Source organism: Trichosurus vulpecula, chromosome 3 (genome assembly GCF_011100635.1).
Source record: "Trichosurus vulpecula isolate mTriVul1 chromosome 3, mTriVul1.pri, whole genome shotgun sequence".
Classification (NCBI taxonomy): Eukaryota; Metazoa; Chordata; class Mammalia; order Diprotodontia; family Phalangeridae; genus Trichosurus; species Trichosurus vulpecula.
In genome coordinates this window covers 435,479,476-435,489,746 of record NC_050575.1, presented here as the reverse complement: position 1 = coordinate 435,489,746, position 10,271 = coordinate 435,479,476, and the positions used below count along the sequence as shown (strand labels likewise).

Here is a 10,271-nt window from a genome sequence, read left to right as displayed (position 1 = left end):
ATGGCAGTGTGCTGCTGAAGAAGCACTTTATTTGAACACTTTATGAGCTTAAGAGATTAACTTGCTTTGACCTAGGGGTGGACATTTGAATAGTTAACAATTATTTTGGGAATGATTGATTGAAGAAATTATCTTGCTGGGACCTAGGGGTGGGTCACATTTGAATCTTAAACCAGTATTTGGGAATGTCGCTGAATGATATGTTTTGCTTTATTATGAATGATAAGTTTTAGTTTCCTTTGTAATTGGATCACAATGTATGTTGTAGGATACATGGCTGATTAGATTAGTATCCTAGAACAATGGGTGGAGTGTAACCAGAATGGCCTTTGTTTTTTTTGAGTGACTCAATTTATCTCAGTGAGCTTTACTAGGTGCTAAGCCCCAGGCCCAAACCCCATTAGGTGTTAACGTAATCCATGTGGATGTGAACCTCCCAGGGTCCTAAGGGGAGGGGCCAACTCAAGAACCTATCATCTGATGATTCAGATGATGTTTGATGATGTCTGATGCCCCATAAGAAGGGAGGACAGAGCCATTTGTGCAGGGCTCTGGAGATAGCGTTGATGAGGAGACTCTGGGCAGCTGTAGCTAAGGAGCCCTCCAGCTTGTAAACCCAGATGCTGAAACTTTGTTGAACTCTAGTAACTCTGTGTTGGGATTTGAATCAGACAAAGTCTGTCTGTTGATGTTCTTAATTTGTTTGCATTTTGTTTTGAAGATCAGGGTGCTGGGTTTTTCCCCTGAACTGAATATTTAAATTAAAAGTAAGCTTGTCAGCCCCTTCACCTTGCTTTCCTTAATTAAGAAGATCGAAAGAACCTGTGCTGTTGGCAGCTTTCTGGGTGCTGGCTGTGGGTGGATCTTTTACCCCCACAGAAGCTGCTAGCCAGATTGTTAAAACAGGTCATCCCCAAGAGTCTTGCATGCCAAGTGGCCCGGGATCATAGTGAATACTAAAGCTCTCCCAATACCACCACCCACTCAGTAACCTCTGCCTCAAACAGCATAACCTCTCCCTCCCTGAAGCTCCACAAAAGGATAACACTAAATCTTTACCCCTTTACAGGCTTTTACAGAGGGGAGGAATATCTCCTTCTCCCATGGTGCATAAATTAGGAATCGCTGAATTGCATTGAAGGACTCAAAATCAGTCTAGTCAGCTGGGGGAATCTTCCCACACTCCTTACAATCATGAAGAATCGCTCTAGTAGGAATACTCTGATGGACATAAACTAGTGTCCTTAGTTTAAACGCCTTCACAAACTCAAAAGTTTCTCTCCAGAATTAGTTCTTTGATAATGAGCAAGTTGTGTCTTCAGGCTGAAGATCTTCCCACATTCGTTGCATTCAAAAGGTCTCTCCAGTATGAGTGCTCTGATGTTGAGTAAAAGATACATTTAGGTGGAAGGCCTTCCCCTTGCATATTACATTTAGAAGCTATGAATTATTTGAAGTTGAGAAAAATCAGAGTTGGGATGGAAGACCTTCCCACATTACTCTCATTCATTAGCAATTTCTCCAGTATGAACCCTCTGATACACAGTAAGATGTGGCTTCTTCCTGAAGGCCTTCCCACATTTACTACATAGGTAAGGTTATTCTCCAACATGAATTTTTGATGTCTAATAAGATCTGAAGTGCAATGGAGTTGTTCCCACACTCCTTACATTTAGGAGGAATCTCACCAGCATGAAATCTCTGATGGACATAAAGTAGTGTCCTCAATCTCAAGGCCTTCCTACATGCATTACACTCTTAAGGTTCCTTTCTTGAATGAATTCTTTGGGGTTGAGCATGTTGTACTCTCACTCTGAAAGTCTTCCACATTCATTACATTCATAAGGTTTCTCTGCAGTATGAATTTTTTGATGTCGAATAAAATCTTAGTTGTAGGGGAAAGCCTTCCCACACTGCTTACATTTCTGAAGGATGTCTCCAGTATGAATTATCTGACGTACAGTAAGATACACCTTCTTCTTGAAGGCCTTCCCACATTCACCACATTAATAAGGATTCTCTTCAGTATGACTTCCCTGATGCACTGCAAGTTGTGTCGTGTATCTGAAGGCCTTCCCACATTGACTATTCATAAGGTTTCTCTCTACTATGAACCCTGTGATGAATTGTACCCTCCTTTTTAGTATGGAAGGAAGGCCTTCCCACATTCACTACATTCATGAGGTTTCTCTCCAGTATAAATTCTCTGATTGTACATTGTCCTTTACTAGTGAAGGTCTTCCTACATTGACTACATTCCTAAGGTTTCTATCCACTATGAACCCTGTGATGAACTGTAAGTTTCTCTTTATACAGAAGGCCTTCCTGCATTCACTAAATTCATAAGGTTTCTCTCCAATGCGAATTCTCTGATGGATTGTAAGCTGTGTCTTCTCCCTAAAGGCCTCACCACATTCACTACATTCATAAGGTTTCTCTCAAGTATGAATTCTCTGATGCACAGTAAGACCTGACCTATATCTGAAGGCCTTCCCACATTGACTACATTCATAAGGTTTCTCTCCAGTATGAATTCTCTGATGGATTCTAAGTTCTGCGTTACTCCTGTAGGCCTTCCCACATTGACTACATTCATAAGGTTTCTCTCCAGGATGAATTCTCTGATGGAGTGTAAGTTGTGACTTCTGCCTGAAGGGCTTGCCGCATTCACTACATTTGTAAGGTTTCTCTCCAGTATGAACTCTTTGATGGACTGTAAGTTTTGTCTTCTCCCTGAAGGCCTTTCCACATTCACTACACTCATAAGGTTTCTCTCCAGTATGAATTCTCTGATGCACAATAAGATGTGTCTTCCTCCTGAAGGCCTTCCCACATTGACTACATTCATAAGGTTTCTCTCCAGTATGAATTCTGTGATGGATTCTAACGTCTCTCTTATCCTTGAAGGCCTTGCCGCATTCACTACACTCATAAGGTTTCTCTCCAGTATGAATTCTCTGATGCACAGTAAGATTTGAGTTTTCCCTGAAAGCCTTGCCACATTCACTACATTCATAAGGTTTCTCTCCAGTATGAATTCTGTGATGGGCTCTAAGTTCTGCGTTACTCTTGTAGGCCTTCCCACATTCACTACATTCATAAGGCTTCTCTCCAGTATGAATTCTGTGATGGACTCTAACGTCTTTCTTATCCTTCAAGGTGTTGCCGCATTCACTATACTCATAAGGTTTCTCTGCAGTATGAATTCTCTGATGCACAGTAAGATTTGACTTATATCTGAAGGCCTTCCCACATTGACTACATTCATAAGGTTTCTCTCCAGTATGAATTCTGTGATGGGCAGTAAGTTCTCCCTTATTTCTGTAGGACTTTCCACATTCACTACATTCATAAGGTTTCTCTCCAGTATGAATTCTCTGATGCACAGTAAGATGTGTCTTCCTCCTGAAGGCCTTCCCACATTGACTACATTCATAAGGTTTCTCTCCAGTATGAATTCTGTGATGGGCAGTAAGTTCTCCCTTATTTCTGTAGGACTTTCCACATTCACTACATTCATAAGGTTTCTCTCCAGTATGAATTCTCTGATGCACAGTAAGATTTGTCTTCCTCCTGAAGGCCTTTCTGCATTCCCTACATTCACATGGGTTTTCTCCATTATGAATTGTTTGATTATATTCATTATACATACCTCTAGTATGAATTCTCTGATGCCTATTAAGATGGGTCTTCCTCCTGAAGGCCTTTCTACATTTCCTACATTCATAAGGCTTCTCTCCAGTATGAATTCTCTGATGCAGTGTAAGATTTCTCTTCCTCCTGAAGGGCTTTCCACATTCACTACATTCATATGGTTTTTCTCCAGTGTGAATTGTGTGATGCAAAGAAAGATGTTCGCTGCTCCAGAAGGCCTTCCCATATTCATTACATTCAAGAGGTTTATCTCCAGTAAATTCTCTGCCTTCTAAAAGGAAGAATAAAGAGTAATTAACCCTTCCTTTTTTTTTTTATTCTATCCCAAGGTTCTTAGTTGTTCAAAGGTTTTAGAGCTATTCTCTTGCTTTCTCAATTGAAAAGGTTAGTCTCAGTAGTCTATCACCAAGAAACAATTTATATTATTTGAGAATATGATGACTCAAAGGTAACATATGTAAATACTTTGGCTGCAGGTGAAATTACCTAGAGGGATGAATGAACACTTACTCTATTTTAAGTGGGGGACATTTGAAAAAAAAAAAGACTTCAGAAAAAAGAAAAAGATAACTTTAAACAGAATAAAGAAGAAATGTGAGGGGAAAAATGTAACAACTGTTGCCATAAATTTCCTCTAAAAATCGAAGCTATCTACTTGGTAAGAAATTCAATGATTGAAATTTTTGAGAAATTTAAGAAATTTTTCAGAGTAGACATAGAGGTGTTTTGGCCAAGAAAAATTTTTAACAAGTACCTGAAACACAACTCAAAATTCTGATAATCAAAGAACTAAAAATCAAAACATCTGCAGGTAGCACTCAGTACCCAACAGATTAGCAAAGATACTTTAAATTTTGGCAATTAGTTTGAAAAAACTACTTATTAAGCTGCTGCCACCACTTTTCTCAAAAAGAACAGTAATTTCAGCTAGAGCTACAAAACTGTTCATATCCTTTCACCCCATGGTCCTAGGCCTAGGTCTGCTTACTCACTGTGTTACCAAAAACAAACAAAGCACTGTCAGTAAAATTTTCACAACAGCTTTTTGTGAAATACCAAAATACAGACGACATATATGTTTCACAATGGGTTCATGGCTACAATAGTCCTGTTATGTGAATGTATTGATGTACCTTTATAAACATAATTTCAAAGCATAAAGAAAAATAAGATGACACATTATAAAATGAACAAAGGGGAATGAGGTCAGGAGTAAATATTTTTAAAAGTAATAGCAGCAAAGCAACACAATCATAAAATTAAAACAAAGGAAAATATCAGAACAGAACTAAGAAGCAAAAAGAGCACATTACTGGATATCTTTAAGTAATGTACTTATTTTGAAAGGTAGATTGAATTCATGCAAGTGAAGCAGGAGAATGCCCACTTAAGAGAAGATAATCTTCAAGGAACAGAAGAGAAATAACTGCCCTGTACTAAAGCAACAACTTTCTTTTAAAGTGGAGGTACACTTCAGTAAAGAGATACATAAAAAAAATGAATTTCTTGAGCTACAAAATGAAGTCTGAAAGCCTCAGCTCCTCTCAACAGGCCTGAGAAGCTTTGATAGGCCACTTTGTTCAACATTTTATAAGAGCTTTAACCTAAAATGACCAACAGATCCCGAGCTGGCTTGTTTTTTATGAAGTCACCTGGACAGCTGTTTCCGGGAATATCTGCCTCTGGCATCCAAGATGCTCCCTTCCTTTCCAACTGGTAGATCACATCTGGTTTGGAAACTGCAAATCCTGTTCAAGGAAAATGAGAAAGTGCTAGGGAGTCCTCTCAGAGTTTCATCACAGAACAGAGAGATGCAATATTCCTTCCAACTCATAGTAGAAAGGTGGGGGAATAAGGGCACTGAATATATCTCAGGCCACCAAGGGCACTAGGTTAGCTGATTTTGTCTGAGACTTTTGTTTTACAAACAGGTTAGGCCCAATGAGCTAGGGGGAGGGAGAAGTAGGGTTTTTTCCTTTTTCTTTTCTGGTGTCAGAGGGAGGCAAAATCACATTTTGAAAAAAGCAACCACAAAACTTTGACATTCTATATTATGGTAGACTGGATTACTGAGTAGGACTTCGGGAAAAAAAAAGTTCAATTGACTCATTTCCTCCTTAGACAGTGGGAACACTGTGTATGATGCAACCTACATTGGTCTTAAAAAGAAAACCTTGGATTTGAAGCAACAGAGAAAGGAAGATATATTCTCAAGGATTACAACAGATCAAGAAATCAAATTCTGGGCTTACTAAGCAAAGGCCATTTTTCCTGGAAACAGGTATCACAAGTAATCTGTCTCTTGGCTACAAAAACATTAGAACTAGCTTACTCTTGCATGCCAAAGAATAACTGTTAAGATCATGAAAGTTGTCGTAGTATATATCAAGACTCCAAAGGGACAGCTGTTCTTACCCAAAGACACCAAGTTCCTATAATTCTCCAGCATCACATCCCTGTACAACATTTTCTGAGATGGCTTCAATTGTCCCCACTCCTCTTGGGTGAATTCCACAGCCACTTCCTTGAATGTAACTGATTCCTGAAATACCAAAAACATTTGTGCTTGCCCAGCTGTAGCTCTAAGTGTTATGAAGTTCAAATGTAAACTGCTTGCCAGTAGACTGACAGAATTGAGGGTTTTAGGACAGCAAGTGATTCAGGGAATTGAGGTAACTGAGTCAACCACAATGACTCCATTTTGTGACTCAATTCTGGAGTCAGCTCAGTTCTCTTTCTGTTCAATTTTAGGTCTAGTCCAACTTGTTTTATGAGGAAAAAAATAATTAATTGTGGGAATTGGGAGAAAATCTTATTGCATTGTTTGAACCTAGTTGTGCATGGTTGAGAAACTAGACCACCTCTTCCTGCTGTTTAGAGACACAACAAATTTTGGGCTCTCATTCCTTGGTCCAAGTTCACCATTCTTCAGTGGGAAAACAAAAGCCAAGGAAGATTTAACTTGTATAGCTTTCTCATAGGTATCGCTTCTTATCACCATCGTTCTATTAACCTCAATCATGGTCTTCATTAATCTCTGATCTTGCTTCCAAGCTCGGCCTTTAACATCTTTTTGTAACATTTGTCATCAGAATAATTTCTTTCAGGCTTTGCTGTCTCTCCACTACTTTTTAAATATTATTCTACTTCTTTTCTTATTCCTCCTCAACTAAAAGTGAAAACATTTTTGGTCTCATGATTATTTACGCTTCAAGTCAACTGACTAGTAAAAATCACACCTAAATCTCCAATGCAAGCCTTCTGACACACAACCTAGTCTTCGTTACTTTGTACTTGGCTGCCTCTTCACTCTCTAGTTTAATTCACTTTAACATAGCATTTACCAAAGAGCTGCTATGAATCAAGAATTTGAGTCTTAAAGCCTTATCATACATTAGACAAAAAGACAGGACTGGATCAGGGTACCAGGAGGGAGGAATGCCCATATGAAAAGGGATTCTTCTCATCCTTCCCCCTTCAGTCTAAGGAAGGGAGGCCACCCTTACCAGATACCTACTTTCTAGAACTCCCACTACCCCCTCCACATTGGGGGCGAGGAAATAGCAAAACCCTTGTAATAACAAGCCACAGACAAGCAAAACAAATTCCCACATTGGCCATGTCTGAAACATGAGGAAAGCTGAGTGCCACAGAATGGATACTTCTGAATTGTGGTGCTGGAGAATACTTTCAAGAGTCCCTTGGAAAGCAAATTAGTCAAATCTGTTAATATTTAAAGAAATCAATTGAGATTATTTACTGGAAGGTCTAATATTAAAGTCAATCGCAGGAATGTCATAACTTAGGTAGAATATATTGAATCACTTGAAAAAAATGGTCTGTCACTGTGTTGATCAGAGATTTTAAATCTTTCAAAGTTGTCTATCTTTACAATATTGTCATTTGATAAATTTTTCTCTTGCTCTGCTTACGTCATTCTGCAATGATTCATACAAGTCTTCCTTGGGTTCTATGAGAAAGTTCCTTGTGTGATTTCTTACATTAAATATTTCTATCATCTTTGTATACCATAACATGTTCAGCCATTTCACAAATGATGGGAATCTTTTTCAGTTTCCCATTCTCTGCCACCAGAAAAAGACCTGCTAGCAATGCTTTTGTACCTATGGGAGGAATACTCTTTCTTTGATCCCTTTGCACTTAGTAGTAGCTTTACTGCATTTAGATAAACAGAAGACAGTGTTGGTGATGAGAAGGTCAAGAGATGCACAAGTCTTCAGTAGTAAGTGACCACTGCTGTTGCTGCTTCAGAGAGTGTAACTCCCATGGGCTGGCCACATTGTTCAAGTGCAAGACTCCTGCTTGCCAAAAAGACTATTTTATGGAGAACTCCCACAGGACAAGCATTCACATGGTGGTCCGAAGAAACCGAACGAGGACACTCTCAAGGTCTCTCCCAAGAACTGTGGAATTGACTGGGTGACATGGGAGACATTGACCCAGGACCACTTAGCATGGCATTCCCACATCAGAGAAGGTGCTGTGTTCTATGAGCAACTCAGAATTGAAATACCTCAAAGGAAGTGCAGGATGCCCAAGTTTGGACAATCCACCGTAAATGTTCACAGGTACTATTTGTGCCCCACCTGTGGTAGAGCATTTCAAGCTCATATTGGCCTGATCAGCCACAGTTGGCCACACTGAATCTTGACTCAAGCATAGTTCTTTCAGAACAAAGGACAACGACCAAAACCACCAACATTCCTTTCACTGTTTGATGGGCCTCACTCCAGACTACTTACCACCCCTTAAGCCCATTGAAACCCTTTCACTGTCCTTTATGTGCAGAAGACTCAGGGTCACCCCCATTAAACTGCAGGGTCCCTAAGAATCTCGCCTTTATGTTGGCCTTACAATAAAGCTTGTTGTTTGTCTGGAAGGTTGGAGTGCAAGAATTCATCCCAGGAAGATGCTGCCCTGCAGCGCAATATTTTGGGGCTCCCAGCAAACCAAAACACTTCAGAAATGTTTTCATTACTTTAGGTACAAAATGGGAATCCTATTGTTTGCCTTGTCAGTGGGTGGGGAAAGGACTGGAAGAAGGAAGAGTATTTGGAACTCAGAAGTTTTTTTAAAACAGCAAAGTAAATATCAGGTATTTTTGTGTGTGTGGAGAGGATAAATTGGTGTGTATGGTGTCACTGAGCTCTAGATACTCGATTCCCAACCCCCGCACTTTCGCAGATTATGGCACAGGAGAAGGAACCAGATCCTATGCCTGATTTCAGGGCAGCAGCACCTGGCACTCACCTGTCCTGGCCTGGCTGTCAGCACAGGAGCCATTCCCTCTCCCTCCAGGCTCCCACCTACGGGGGCTGGACAGAGGCCACAGGAGGCAGAGCTGGGGAGGAAAGGAGAACGTGAGGAGGAGGGGCCGCTGGGGGTGGCCTGCTCTGTCCTGGGAGGGGGGGAAGGAAGGGGTGCTGGTGGAGGGGAGGGAGAGGACGAGAAGGAAACAGTCATTTCCCTCCTGTGGGGGGGTGGGGGGAAGAAAACACTCATGGGGGGGCGAGTGGGAGAAGGAAACAGTCCTCTCTACTGGGGGGTGGGGAGGGGGGCTCAATATTTCTTTAGAGAAAAAAGTCTGTAAATAGACGGGTAAGGCGTTCTGGGTGGGGGGTTGGGGGGGGGGGAGGGAGTCAGCATCACGGAAGGCTTCCCGGAGGATGACTGGAGAAGATGAGGCCACAGGCAAGGCCAGAGCAAGGAGCAGACAGACACACACCGGGAGCACCTGCCCTCGGACCCTGGGCACAAGGGAAGGACTGAGGCCTCTAAGGCAGGACCTGACCAGAGTACTGTGACTCGGCTTTGACTGAAGCAGAATTAGAACCCGCCCCCAGACCCCCAAATCCACCTGCTCCTCCTCCAGCCACCCCGCCTCCCTCAAGCACAGGCCGCCCCCAGAGCCCTGGAAGTCTTGGGGGCTACCTTCCTCATCCCCTTTTCTGTGAGCCCCCCAACCAGTCTCAGGGCCCCCGACCGCGCTGTACTCACGCAGCCGGCCTTCGCCTGGGTCTGGCCCAGCCCTCCTCTGCCCCTCAACTGGACACGTGCCAGCTCAGGAGAGAGGACAGGAAGCCACCACCACCAAACGTAGAAGAGGCAGGGAGAAGAGGAGGCGGATGTGACGCAATAGGACAGAGAATAGTCTTCCGGTTTGGGGCTTGGAAAATGCCCAGCCGCGCGAACGGCCTTCTGGGAATGGTAGTCTGGAGAGCGAGGCGCCTTCTGCGCATGCCCACGGCTTGGCCCCCCCCCTCACCTAGGGACGAACGGGGTCCAGACTAACAAGCTGCCACGCCCCTTCCTTCCTTGGAGCCCCGCCCCCAAGCCACTCCCCTTACCTCGTGTGTAGTCTTCTTAGCCCCAGAGCCCACGGGGACTCACTGGGACTTGGATCCCGGACCTGGAGGGATTCTTGGGCTCCTCACAGTCTAGTCCACCCCGCCGCCTCTCCTATTCCGACAGCCATGCCCAACAGGCCCCAGCTCTAACGAAATGCTTCTTCTGAGCCAACATGTTTCTGGCGGAAGTGACGTAAATAGGAAGGAAGCGGCGCCTCCGAGGATGGAAACCACGGGCTGGGGAGTGGA

The 10,271-nt window shown here is 42.7% G+C and overlaps 1 long non-coding RNA gene and 1 pseudogene across 1 annotated transcript; both read right to left on the bottom strand.

Moving 5' to 3' along the window:
* Positions 1–884: 884 nt before the first annotated feature.
* Positions 885–4,603, bottom strand: LOC118842838 (annotated as a pseudogene).
* A 257-nt stretch (positions 4,604–4,860) lies between these two features.
* LOC118840906 lies at positions 4,861–9,772 on the bottom strand. Its single transcript, XR_005009831.1, has 4 exons — positions 9,673–9,772; positions 8,926–9,016; positions 6,070–6,196; positions 4,861–5,402 (listed from the first exon to the last, which is right to left on the bottom strand). It is a non-coding gene; the product is annotated as an uncharacterized LOC118840906 (long non-coding RNA).
* Between the last annotated feature and the right edge of the window lie 499 nt (positions 9,773–10,271).